The sequence below is a fragment of the Sciurus carolinensis genome, chromosome 17, assembly GCF_902686445.1.
Source record: "Sciurus carolinensis chromosome 17, mSciCar1.2, whole genome shotgun sequence".
Classification (NCBI taxonomy): Eukaryota; Metazoa; Chordata; class Mammalia; order Rodentia; family Sciuridae; genus Sciurus; species Sciurus carolinensis.
In genome coordinates, this window is record NC_062229.1 from 14,689,685 (window position 1) to 14,703,062 (window position 13,378).

At 56.1% G+C, this 13,378-nt stretch overlaps 1 protein-coding gene across 1 annotated transcript in view; it reads left to right on the forward strand.

The window, feature by feature from the left end:
* Positions 1 to 13,378, forward strand: part of Cacna1a (calcium voltage-gated channel subunit alpha1 A) — a 248,011-nt gene that overhangs the window by 14,833 nt on the left and 219,800 nt on the right.

The window sequence follows — 13,378 nt, forward strand, 5'->3', positions numbered from 1 at the left end:
AGACCCGACGCCCCGTCTCCCCTCCGAGCTCCGGGCCGGCCCCGCGGGAGGTTCCGCTCATCATCCGAGCGCAGCCTCCTCCAGGCTTCCTTGGCTTTTCTATTCGCTGGAGCGGGGAGCGGGGTTACAGATGCCAGCCGCGTTGTGAGGTGCCACTGCGGTGTGTAAATTCAGGGTGCGACGGAACCGGCACGATCAATGTGCTCATCTTCAAGCGAAAGAGCTTCCGCTGAGTAAAAGTTGGCGCCTCTGAGAGGGTTTCCGGGGTGAGGCTGACACCTGGTGGCGTATGGGAACAGCACTTGGGAAGGTAGTAGGTGACTTCTTTTCCACGTTGTGCTCCTCTTAACTTTCTGTCCAACCACCCACCTGTCCGTCCAGCCCCTCATTCATCTATCTGTGCACCATCCAATCTTCCCAGTATCTGTCCTTCTTTCCTTCTATCTCTATTCATCCATCCATAATTCTGTGCATCCATTCATCCATCCATCATTCTGTCCTTCCATCCTTCTGTCCATCCATCCATCCATCCTTCATTCTGTCTGTTCATCCATCCATCATACCATCTGTCCATCCATCATTCTGTCCTTCCCTCCATCTATCCATACATTCATCCACCATTTTGTTCATCTCTCCATCTACCCATCCATCCATTCATAATTCCATCCATCTTCCATCTATCCATCCATCATCCATCCATCCACCCATCATTCCATCCATCCACCCATCATTCCATCCATCCATCCATCATTCTGTCCATCCTCCATCTATTCATCCATCCAGCATTTTATCCATCCCCCATCCCTCTGTCTCTCCCTCTACCTGTCCACCCATCATCCTATAAAGCACCTGGATGCACCTGTTGCACTTGGCGCCAGTGCCACACATTGCTCCTGGTCGTCCCTTCCTCGGCGCCCCTCCCTGTCCTCTGGACCCCCTCCCCTCCCCTCTTCAGTCTCTGTTCACTTCCATTCCCCCCCTGCTTCCTTTTATTGTCTTTTTGAAAAGAAATCTGACTAGCTCTCTCAGAAAGAGCCAGGTTTCTTTAAGGGGTTACAATGAGTCATTTCCGCAGACTCGCTGAAAGAGGTTTTTTTTAAAGATTTTTATTTAAAGGAAGGGAAAAGTGAATTGAAAAATTAAACACATGCTGTTGCCCAAGGAAAATGACCAGTATAATTTATATTAATACTGGCAGTGAACGCTTTTGGGTGCCCATTGCCTGCCAGATGTGATGCCAAGCACTTTAGCACCTCATTGCAGTAGCTCACCCTGCGGGCATGACTCCGCAGTATCCTCCACATGTGGGTGAAGAGAGGTTGGGAGAGCGGCCACATCGGGATTTGAATCCGGCCCCTGTAAACTCCACGACCCCAACTCTTTTTTTTTTTTAATATTTTTAGTTGCAGTTGGACACAATACCTTTATTTATTTATTTTTTCTTGGTGCCAGGGATTGAACTCAGGGTGCTCGACCACTGAGCCACACCCCCAGCCCTATTTTGTACTTTATTTGGAGACAGGGTCTCACTAACTCAGGGCCTCGCTGTTGCTGAGGCTGGCTTTAAACTCGAGATCCTCCTGCCTCAGCCTCCTGAGCTGCTGGGATGACAGGCGTGCGCCACACCCGGCACCCATGACCCCAACTCCTAATCAATCATTTACCAAAGAGTTTCTGTAACAGACAGTGGCAGGGACTGGCTTTCAAATAACTCAGAAAATAGGAAAATAAATCATAGTAGAGACAAAAAAAGAAGCTCTGGAGGGTGTTTGCAATCAGGATGGCTTGTTCAGCGTGTGTGGGTACCCCCCATGCTGGAGATGGACCCCAGCTCTGCCCCCGAGCTGCGCCCCAGCCTGGGAGCCATTTCTGCCCAACCTCCTTGGACAGCTAACCACTGCCTGAGTTTCCAATTCCCTTGCTTTCTGGGACCCTAAAAAGGCTCAGAGTGTCTTCAGGGCCATGATCTCTAAACTTCTGAGTTTCCACCCAGCAGCAAAACCAGCGAATTTTTAGCGACCCATAACATAAGCATTTGTATTTATTTGTGACTTAGGTAAGTATTCTGCTGAATTTGTGAAATGCACTACAAAAATATTATATATATATGTAATTAAAATGTTGACAGACATTGATGAGGCACTGGATACTTTTGGATGGTTTTCATTTACAAAAATTTTTTTTAGTTGTCAGTGGATCTTTTATTTTATTTTTTTATATGTGGCACTGAGTTTAGAGCCCAGCGCCTCGCACATGCCAGGCAGGTGCTCTCCCACTGAACACAACTCCAGCCCCTGAACGGCTTTCATTTTTAAATTCATTGATCCCAAGCCCTTTTGCCCCTCCTGTTTTAGAAATTCCCTTTACGTCTTCCGTCCTGTGCTCGGTAAGACCTTTTCTTATCCTGAAATCCTACAAATGCACTGAAAGTAAAGGGAATGGCGAAGCTCGTAGCTGGCACCCAGATGTAATAGTTATCAGGATTTGGCCAGGTGTGCATTATAAATCCATTTTCCTCTCTCTTATTTTCTGAGATATTTTAAAGCAAATCCCAGACCTTATGTGATTTTTATGAACTTCAGACTACATCTCTAAAGCCCAGGTTTCTTCCTGATATCACACTGACAACATTAAAAATGACTTTTATATCATCTCATTCCCAGTCTGCCTCGAATTTCTTCACTTAACGTTTTACAGTTGATCTCCTTGAAAGAGGAAAGCCTATGTTGCCTTTGGCCATCTATCTTTCTGGCGTGTGTGTGCGCGCGCGCGTGTGCACGTAGCAAAATACATATAATGTAAAGTCTACCTCTCTGGTCATTTCTAAGTCCACACTTCCCGTGGCCTTAAGCAGTCACATGGCTGTGCTGCCATTGCCACCACCCATCTCAGAACTTTCTCACCTCATATACTGAACCCTGCCCCCATGAAACACTCACTCCCCCTCCCCCAGACCCACCATTCTGATCTCTGCCACTCTAGGGACCGCGTATGAATCATACAGCATTTGTGTCTTAGTGAATGGCTTACTTGTGAGCATAAGGCCCTTGAAGTCTATCCACAGCGATCAGCCGCGCAGGCCCGGGTGTCCGGCTCCTTCCTTGGCCCCACCCCCTGGGCTGTCCCCAGCAGGGATGGCTGTCTGTCTTGTTTGGGGTCCTGTGCCCCAGAGCCCCAGGCCGAGGCCAGCACCAGCGAGTACTTAGTAAACAGGCCCAAAGCCTCTCAGTGAGGGCAGCTGCCAATCAATCCGGGGACTCGGGTCAGCCATCCTTAGGGTTAATAGACCTCCCCACTTCATCCGTGTTAGATGAAATGATAGAAATGGGAATTTAAGTGCCTTTGACGGCCGAGCTGAGGGTTCTGCGTTCATGAGTTCAACCACCATGGATAAAAAATATCTTTAAAAAGTTACCCTGGGGGCATGAAAGACATTGCCACAAAAATCCCACTGTTACCTATAAATGTAAATCACAAAAATATGGAAAAATAAAAGAATGTTGTGAACTCTAATAACTACCCAAGAGGAAGCTGCCTGCTGGGGTGGGAATGGAGTCGTTAGCACAGCGCTGGCCTGGCCTTGGGGTCCCTGGCCCCCACCAACTTGGCATTGCTGCTCCTGGGCAGGTAGGCCTGCGGGGTCGCAGCATCCCAGGCCAGGCTTCCGCACTGGACCCGGTGCAAAATGACCAGGTCAGGGAAGTGGGCATGTGTGTCGCTGCACATCATTGTCGTGGGATGAGAGTATTTAAATCCTCTGGGTCGTTTTGAAGTATGATACTGTAGTAACTACACTTATTAACCACCACCCTCCACGGCGACAGGGCACCCAGATCCACTCGAACGACGCAGGGCCCTCTCCACCTTCCCCAGACCCACGTTTTAAGCTTCCGCTCAGGGATTCCTTCCCAGTCCTCCCTCCTCTTTCCCTCTCCCCCTCCCCTCTATCTCTGATCTCTCTTCAGTGCTGCGGGGAGGGGGGGAGGACTCTGGGCCCTTGAACCCCATTTCTTGATAGACGTGAAAATTCTGTGACATTCACAATGCAGTGTTTTTAAAGATTTGATGGGACAAAGTCTTGTTTACTCGTGGGAATGCTGTCGGGGGTTCGCAGACCCTTGGGCCACATCAGTGCCTACCTGGCATGTGGTCAAGGCTGACTAAGGAGCCAGGTCCCCGCCCAGATCCCCCACCGCTCACCCACGGTCACCCGCGACTGCCATGACTGGCCACCAGGTGGCGCCATAGCTCGCGAGTCGCGCCTTGGAAGCGGGAACTTGTCGCTAGGCCCTGCCTGGCAGCCACCTGGCGGCCTCACCCGCTTGGCCTTTGAGGACAGCGTTCCCAGAATGGAAGGAAGCTGCCCGTCAAGAATCCAGGTCTCCTCAGGCAGTGCCAGTTGTCACACGTAGGGCGATTGCTCTTCTCGTGCACAGAGGGCTTGGTAAGACCCCTGGGCGGAGCTGGGCTTGGCAGGGCGCTCGGGGCTGCCCGGCTCGCCCTGGTCAAGCCCGGGGCTGGCTGTGGTCTGGGATGAGCCTAAGCGTCCCCACCGGTTGGGACAGACAGGCGGGGCTCAGATCTCAGCTCTGCCACGTGCTGATTCTGGGGCGAGGAGCCCTGTGGCTCCCCGTGCCTGGTTTCCTCATCTGTGTGGCGGGGCCCTGACAAGCAGGCGCTCAGGGCGGAATCTCTAGCCGCGGTTCCAGCCGCGCAGGCAGCCGCTTAGTGCCCGGAGCAGCCTTCCACCGTGGGAGGGGACAGAGGACACGCTGCCACCTCCTGGGCCTCAGTTTACTCACTCAAGGGTACGGGCTGTTGAGACCTGACCGTGACACTGGAACCTGACCTTTAAAAAGGATCCTCCTGGGAACCAGAGCGCTTTCTTCCTCTTAGTTTCTGTCCCTTTTTTTAAGGGAGGCAATTTGGAGGAGTCTAGCCTAGTTCATATTAAAAAAATATATAGGTCTTGTCCCAGGGGGCTCCTTACTCCGTGCGGCTGGCTGGTTTTCGGCACAGAAAGACCCTCCTTCTGTCCTTTGAGTCAGCAGCCTGGCTCCAGCCACGTGGGAGGCCCAGGGCGGGCCCCAGAGAGGCAGGGCGGCCCGCAGGGTCTCTGGCAACTGAGCTGCGTGCAAGACAGCTTGGTCTCCAGCCACCCCTCGAGCCCCTGGGATGTTTTGATCTGTGGCTTCGTGGTTCCAGGGCTCCCCGCCTTGGGGATCACCTTGCCCTTTCTCCTCTTGTAGGGGCTGCATGCTCCTGCGCAGGGGGGCGGACCCCTGTCTTCTACTCTGCCGCCCTCACCCAGAATTCCACCCTCCCGCCCCCCCAGGTGGCTGTTTTGTGGTGCTGGGGGCTGGACGTGCTGGGCCGGCCCCACCGCCAAGCTGCACTGGCCCTTGCGGCTCTCGCCCGGGAGACCCCTTGGTCCCGCACCGTCTGCGCCTCCACCCTCACGACTCCGGCTTGGCCAAGGCCCCTGGACCGGGCCTCTGTTTCCTGCTGTTATTTATTCATTTATTTATTTGAGTCGCCCTCTGACTGTGTTGCCCAGGCTGGCCCAAACTCTTGGGCTTAACTGACCCTTCCGCCTCCGCCGCCCCACTAGCCGGTGCTCCGGGCAGGAGGCACCACCCCGGCTCCTGCATTCTAAAGTACACGCGCCCCGGGCGGCCTTGGTCTTTGCTGTTCCCTGTGCCTGGAACGCCCTTCCCGGAGCTGGCTCCTTCTCGCATTCCATTCTCAGCACGGAGAACCCCTGCCCGCCCCTGGGACCACTGGCACCCTGTTTGTGAGGTGAAATGAGGTATTTCTTTCTAAATGGGGCTGGCAGTAGGTTTTTAAAAAAGTTTCTCTAGCTTGTCTGCTATGGTGTCTTCAGTGCTTAGAAAAGTGCTGGGTGCACAGGACATGTCAGTGTTTGTTGAATGAATAACTGACGGGGTCCCGGGTCCTTGGACATCTAGGCTGGTGACTCTGCATGGCTCTGGCTTTAAGACCCCAAAGCCCTTTAGAGCAAAGGAACCCAATTTGCTCTTCAGTTCTCTAGCCAGGGTGTGTTCTGGTTCTAGGCGCCCAGCGTGGGACCGAGGGAGCCTGCCTGGAGGGGGGCAGGGGTGCAGACAGCGCCCACGCACTGCCCGGGTGCCACGTGAGGGGCGCCCCCCTCTCACCCCACGCCCTCCACGGCCAGCTCTCCAGGCCAGGGAGCTTTGGGTAGGAACTCGGGGGACCCTCACCCAGTGCCCGATCACAGAGGCGACTGAGTGAAGCCGGAAGCCTTGGAGCCCAGGCTGGGCTGTGACCGGAGTCCGGGCTCCTAACTGCTCTTCTTGGAAGATCTTGAACTTGGAGATGCCTGATGCGCAGAGAAGGAGTGAGGGAGCCTTGGGGGGCGGACTCCTGCCGCCGGGGCCTCGGCTTGGCCTGCCCTGGGAGCGCCGGCCTCCGCCAGGCGAGGCCTTTGCTGGGGGATCCCGGATTCTCGGAGTTGCTCCGCACAGAGCTTTGCAGGCAGAAGGTGCTCGGTAACTGCTGCCCTTGGGGGGTCAGGTTGATGAGCACCCCGTCTCTAAACCTCGTGAGAGGCCGCCTGAGATGCGTAAGATGAAGCGCGACCTGGCCTCTGGGGCTCCCGCTCCCCATAGCCCCTCGCCCCTGATCGCGGCCACCCAGAAGGCAGTGTTTGCAGTGAGGTCTCACTGTCCCCAGGTTAGGTGGGAAACGGGACCAAGCTCGCTCAGAGATGAGCCCGGGCCACAGATCAAACGGGCAATAATGCAGCTTAAAAAAATCCCACCGTCTCCCCAAGTGCAGCTTTTCACCACCCAGGAGAGCCATCCTTGCCTGTTTTGGGTTCTTCTGAAAGCCCCAAATGCGCTGCAAAAAGAGCTGCCTTCAAAATCCTAACCCATCCCGTTATTGCTGGGTGACCCTAGGCAAACGTCGCAGCCTCTCTGAGCCTTCAGAAAGATAAGAAAACTTCCTTTTGTGGAAAGTCTGAGAGAAGACACTGATGAGCAGGGACCAGACAACGGGGTCTTCCAGGGCGGGCCACCCTTTTCTCCCCACCGTGGTCTGGGTTCTGCCTGCCCGAAGTGAACACGTGGCTCCTCCAATCTGCAGCGGAGGTCAAGGGCTTCTGAACAAGAAGCCTGCAGGACTTAGGGGCTCTGCGCCAGCCGCCTGGATTCACACCCTTGCTCTGCTGTGTCCTGGGTGACCTTGCACGAGTGACTTCATCTCTCTGAGCAGATCATCTGCAAATTCAGAGAGAACGGGGCTTGCCTCACAGGTGAACTGCGAAGACGGAACGTCTGCCCAGGATGGCGCCCGGGACGCCATGAGCGTCGCAGACAGAAGTGAAACGCTCGGACATCCCCACCCGCTCCGGCCGCAGGGACCCCGACAAGGCCCAGAAAGGGGGCAGGCGAGGCGGCATGCAGGAGGCTGAGGAGTCAGGACCGGGGGGTCCACAGACTGTTTCTAAAGGGTCAGGTGGTGCTCAACAGTGGGACCCGGTGGTCCTGGGACGGCCCTGTCCTCAGTGTGCCACGTCCATGGGAGACGCACACAGAGGGCCTGGGGGACTGCAGCTGGCCAGAGAGCAGGTCCCCACATCCCCCGTGCATCAGGGAGCTGCGGTGGACACACAGTGGCAGAGAGGATTCCAGAGGGTTCTTGATGTCCCCAGCACAGAGGTGATGCCCACATGCGTGTCCGTGGACTGTCCCATTGTACTGTGTACCCAACTGTCACACTGGAACCCAGAGACACGGCCACTCCTACGAGCCAATGAAGAGTGTTTTCAAAATGCCAAGAAGCGCCTGGACGATGGTGTAGCTGTGCACCGATAAAACTTTATTTAAAAGTGAACAGGCGCCACCCACCGGCAGGGACTCCCCGGCGTCCTGGAGTCTTTGGGGACTCTGGGAAAGCAAGTGACTTTACGTCCCCCGCCTCCTAAATCTGGAACCAAAGGCCCAGAGCAGTGGAAGATGTTCCCAGGGTGGCCGCTCAGCTGGGTCCTCCTTCAAAGCTCTGGACTCTTCCTTCTGGTCCAGGTGTGGCCAGGTGTCGCTCCTGGCTGCCATCGAAATGTTCAGGGCTGCACTTGGTCCTAGGAGTGACCTTCCCAGCGTGAGCCACAGAGATGCAGGCCCGCGGGGTCATGCATGCATCATTTTCAGAGGGACTCGTGGCGGGGCTTGCACCACCAGAGGCTGGACAGCCCCGCGGCAGCCGCTGCGGGCTGCTGAGTGGGGGCCACTCAGTCGGAGAAGCGGGAGGCCTCAGAGCCCGAGGGACCGGGGTGCAGCCCCGTCTGAGGCACGAGCCCTGGGAGCCACCTGGAGAGTCGCTGGGGCAGGTCCACATTCACAGGCCGGAGAATCTGGAGCGCAAGGGTCTTGGACACAAGCTGGCCAGCGCCCCGACACCTGCCCTCTCCCCTGGGCACTTTTCTGGTCGCCCACGAGATGACCCCTGTTCAGGGCGGGTCCCCCTCCTGTTCACTGACCGGCCCCAAGGGCTCTGGAAACACCCAGGGGCAGGTCCAAAGCGCTCCCAAAGGCAGCTCTGCCTCAGGCCAGGGTTAACCACCCGCTTCACAGTGTCTGGAGTCCACACCCGGGCCGCTGGGGCACCTGGTGGAACATTCTGGAACTCCCCAGTCCTTACCTTGGAGTGAGGATGCTCCATTTTAAAAGGAGCTTCATAAGACGGGTGTGGGACACCGTGGGGCAGGTGTGGCCCCAGCCGCAGAGGCAGCCTCCCCTGACTGTCCCTATCCACCCTCCCTCCCGTCCGTCCCATTTTCCCCAAATGCCAGCCTGGCTGGTTCCAGTTTTGGGGAGGTGACCGTCTCTGTAGATTGGGGTCCCGAATCTGCAGCTCCAGGTTCAGCCTGGGTGTTGGATTCTGGGACCTCGCGGGTGAGTGGCCCTGTGTGTTGCAGCTCCTCTCGGGTGAAGAGGATTCTGGTGCCGGTGTCTCCAGGTGGCTTGGCTGCCCTACGGGACGATGGGCCACAGATCTGAAGTTGCCTCTCCTCCCTGGGGACACCGCAGCTCCTGGAAGCCCCTGTAAAATGTGGAGGTGGCTGGGCGGGTCTGGAGATCACTGGGTCCCAGTGGCTGGAGGCGGGGCTGTGTTCTCACTATTCCCAGTGAGGCTAGTGGCGCTGGGCCGGGGACCACACTTTGAGAACCAAGGTTCCCAACTTGGCACAAGCCCTGGGGCACTCTGCCAACCCCGATGTCCCCGCTGAACCTGCCCTGGAGGCCCCCAGGCCATCCTAAGCCTCGCGGCGTGGCCTTGCGCCTCGCACCTGGCAGAGGCCCTGGCTGTCTACACAACCTGGAAGCTTAAAATCCGCTGGGGGTTGAAAAAACCCAAACAGAACAAAACACGGTGTCTAACCCACTTGTAAGCCAAACAGAGTCATTCTCCTATGATTCACGCTTGGATCCTCGTTCTTTTGGCTGCAGCGAGCTCCTCTCCGTGTGTTCAGAGCGGAGACTCAGCGGGACACACTGGTGCGGCTGGTGATTGGAATATGACAACGTCTCCCTATCGGGTAGCAGAGAGCTGTGGCCCGGGTCTCCCGAGCCAGGCCTTCCTGCCCACCCTAGTCCCTCTCGGGGTCTTCCCTTGTTTCCTGAGGATCGATTCCTGCTCTGAGGCTCGGGCCTCCCACTGTGAAGCTGTCCCTCGGCATCCTCGGGGCCCCCCACAGATACCCAAATCCACGGACGCTCGGTCCCTTCTATAGACGGGCACAGGATTCGCGCAGAGCCTCGGCCCAGCCCCCCGGGCTCTGAACCATCTGGCGACATCCGGTACTCAACAGGATCAGGTTGTTGTTGTGTCAGGCCGGTAGGCGACTGCGATAGGGAAAGCACCTGCGGGTGCGGCCCAGGTGCAGACGCCCCCCACGGCCAATAGTTTGCCGGTGCGGAGGGTTGAGTCTGGGCACGCAGACCCCACAGAGTCGGAGGGCCGAGCGTGTCCCCGGCTTTGTCCCCGCCTGTTTGAACGCTCATCCAAGGCCGTAGCCTTGGTGTTCAGGCCTGAGCAGCGAGTCTTGAACATGTGGGACAGGCCTGCGGGGACGGCCTCAGGGCGGGGCCGTGCCTGCTGAGCAGCCTGTAAGTGCTTGGATGCGGTGGGTCCTCTGTCCTTGTGCAGCGGTGGCCACACGGTCTGCTCGTGACCACAGATTGCTTTGGCTTTAACCAAGACACATTCGCCGGCTCACGTGTCTGTGGGTCAGGGGTCTCGGTGTGGGTTCTCTGCCTTGAGGTCCTATTGAGGCGGTGGTCCAGTGTTGGCCAGGACTGGCTTGGTCTGAAGGCTCCACCAGGGGAGGAGTGGCTTCCAGGCCTGCCTGGTGCCGGGCTTCCTCGGCTCCTTTGGAAGACAGTGGGACTGGAGGTCCGGTTCCTGGCTGGCCTCTGTTCCTGCCCATCAGGGCCGTTTGTGTCCAGGAGAGGCTGGCCAGGAGGCAGAAGTTGGAAGCTTCAGTCATCTGAGCACAGAAGCGATGTCCCCTCCCTGTTGAGGTGGGTCCCTCTGGAGGGAGTCCTCAGTCCCCGAGCACCAGGAGGTGACCACTGAGGCTTCTTAGAAACTGCCTGCTGCAGGCGGCTATTATTTCCACTCCCTAGATGTGACCTGAACTTGGTCAGTGTTGGGGAGTGGATTTCATGCAGCATGGAAACATCTGGAAGTTCCTTGAGTCATCAGTTCACACTGTGGGATTTGAGACCCTCTCTTCCCCGAGTCTGCAGGATCCCTGCATGTTCAGGGCTCAATTGCTTCTGAGCTGATCTGGGGCTCAGATATGTTTGAGGGGTCCCCATACCCTGTCCTGAGGGTCTGGTTACCCCAAATCTTCCACTCACGAGTCCCTCTGTTCTTGGGGAACACCAAGCTTGCACAACTCAGCTCTACATCGGCCAAGCCAGTAACAGATGACTGGGGCAGCTTCCGTGTCAATCGGGAGCCACTGGGGAGGGGTGAGGCCTGTGGCAAACTGGAGACGACACCCCACTTGAGAATCGTGACCATCACGTGATGGAAACCGATTGCAGCCTTGTGGGAATGTGGATTTTCTTTTTTTTTTTTTTTGGTAAGTCTTTTGAGTTTGGAGAAAAGGCAAAAAATTCCAAATACATTTTTAACCTATTTATATCTTAGGATGTGGTTAGAGCAAGGGGGCGATTTGTGATCTGTTTGTAGCATCTGCTGCTAATCCTAGTGGTCAGTGTGGGGAGCGGATGCTTGAGGCCCTTCAGAAGGAGGGTCAGTGGGGCCCCTAGTCAAGGGCTGGGGTTCCCTCCTGACCTGCCATGCTTCCTGCAGTCAGCTGAGGTCAGTTCTCCAAATGGTTTGCGCTGCATCGTATCAAACGCAGAGGAAACTGATCACACGGGAAGTGAACCACCAAATAGGTCAAGTGGCAGAGTCGGACTGTGACACACACGCCTCCCTAACGGCTCACAGACACGCGGGCAGGGCGGGAGTGGCGGTGTGGCCAGATGCCTGCCGTGGGACATCAGGTGTGGCTTCTGTGGTGACAGGATCAGGGCTGCTCCGTGGCCAACTTCACTGCCATCGGCTGCCACATTTGCCACTCAGCCAGAGGTGACAGTGAAGGTGTGGCACTTTCCCGTCCAAATGTCCAGTCTGCCTGGAAAAGGGTGACGCCCTGTTCCTGTGGGCAGAGAGCGGAGCGGGGTGGAGGGTCCAGCACAGTCACCCAGGAGACCGAGAAGCCAGGGGACCAGCAGAAGGGACCACCCGGGGTGGCAATGGAGCCCGCGGAGGAGCAGAGGAAGAGGCGGAGCCTGTGGGGGCGCCGCCCGGCTCACAGCCTCCGCCTCCGCCCACCTACGTGACTCCACGTTCCTTGCTGGACCAGCGTCCTGTTCCCTCGCCCGTGGAAGGGACAGCCATCGTGTCACCTCCGAGGGGCGACGACAGAGTCAAATCGCCGATTGATCCACACACATCCCGTAGGACAGGACGGTCCTCCCCTGGCGTCCAGGGCCCCAGAAGACTGGGGACAGGGTCCGCAGACTCCGCCCGTCTCCGGTGACCTAGGACCCCGATCCCGGCAGACGCGGGGCACGGCTGTGCCTCCGCATCCCTCAGGGACGATGGCAGAGGACGTCACTCAGCACAGCACGCGTTTCTGCTCCTTGACCGTCGAGTCCACAGACGGCGCCGGGCCGGGGCCAGGGCCGGGGTCTGGCCGCTGTCACCACCCAAGGAGGGGAGGCGGCGCCGGTGGCCATCGCTCACCCAGGCCTGTCTGGTTCACTTTCTTTCTGGGAATAAGACTTGGGCAGGTTCGTGGGGCGCCGGGTGATTTTTGATGGAGGCAGAATTAGATAAAGAATCAAGCTGACACTGAACTAAGGGACACGTCCCTCCCCTCCTGCGCCACCAGACGCTTTTGAGTCAGGGAATAAATCAGTCAAGGACACCACTCTCCCTTTGTCTCCCCCTTCTCCTTCTTCCAGTTTTTGTAGTGTTGGGAGTGGAATTTGGGGCCTCAGGCTTGCTAGCAAGTGATCTATGCCTCAACTACACCCCCAGCAAGGACCGTCTCCTGTGGTGCTCAAAGTCTATAAGGGGAGGAAGACAATATACTACTAAATAAATAATGGAATAACTTTGGGTGGTGGTGTCAATAAAACAGGAATAAAGTGTGACTAGGACAGGAACAGCTTACAAAAGGTGGTCAGGGAAAGTTCATCAGGCAAACTGATATTTGAATCAAGTTCTGAATGAAGGTGATGAGCCAGTCAGGCAAAGAGCTTAGGAAAGAAAGTTCCAAGTGGAGAGAAGAGCAAGTGCAAAGGCCCTGCGGCAGGCTCATGCCTAATTGTGTTTGAGAATTAGACAGGTAGTATTGACTGGACCCATGTGAGGCAAGGAAGAGTGACGGGAGAGGTTGGACATGCAGGTAAATACGTCACAGTCAGTAACCTCTAGTGAGTTCAAAGGCATAGCCATAGACAGCTTCAATGATAGAATTGCTTTAAGAAAGGTATAACTGAAGGATTTGCAATCGTTTTCTAAAGGTCTCATGAACTGAAATCAAAAGATAAGCAGAAAATCACTCAAAAATGGAACAATCATATAGTAGCTGTGTTAGTCAGATTTCTGTTACTGTAACAAAACACCTGAGACAATCAACTTATAGAGGGATAAGGTTATTTTGGTTCATGCTTTCAGAGGTTTCAGCCCGTGGTTGTTTGGTCCTGTTGCTTTTGGGGCTGTGGTGAGGCAGCTCATGGTGGCAGGGGGCACGTGGAGGAAAATGAAGTAGGGAGGGGAAAAGGCTGAGGCCCCAATGTTCCCAGAG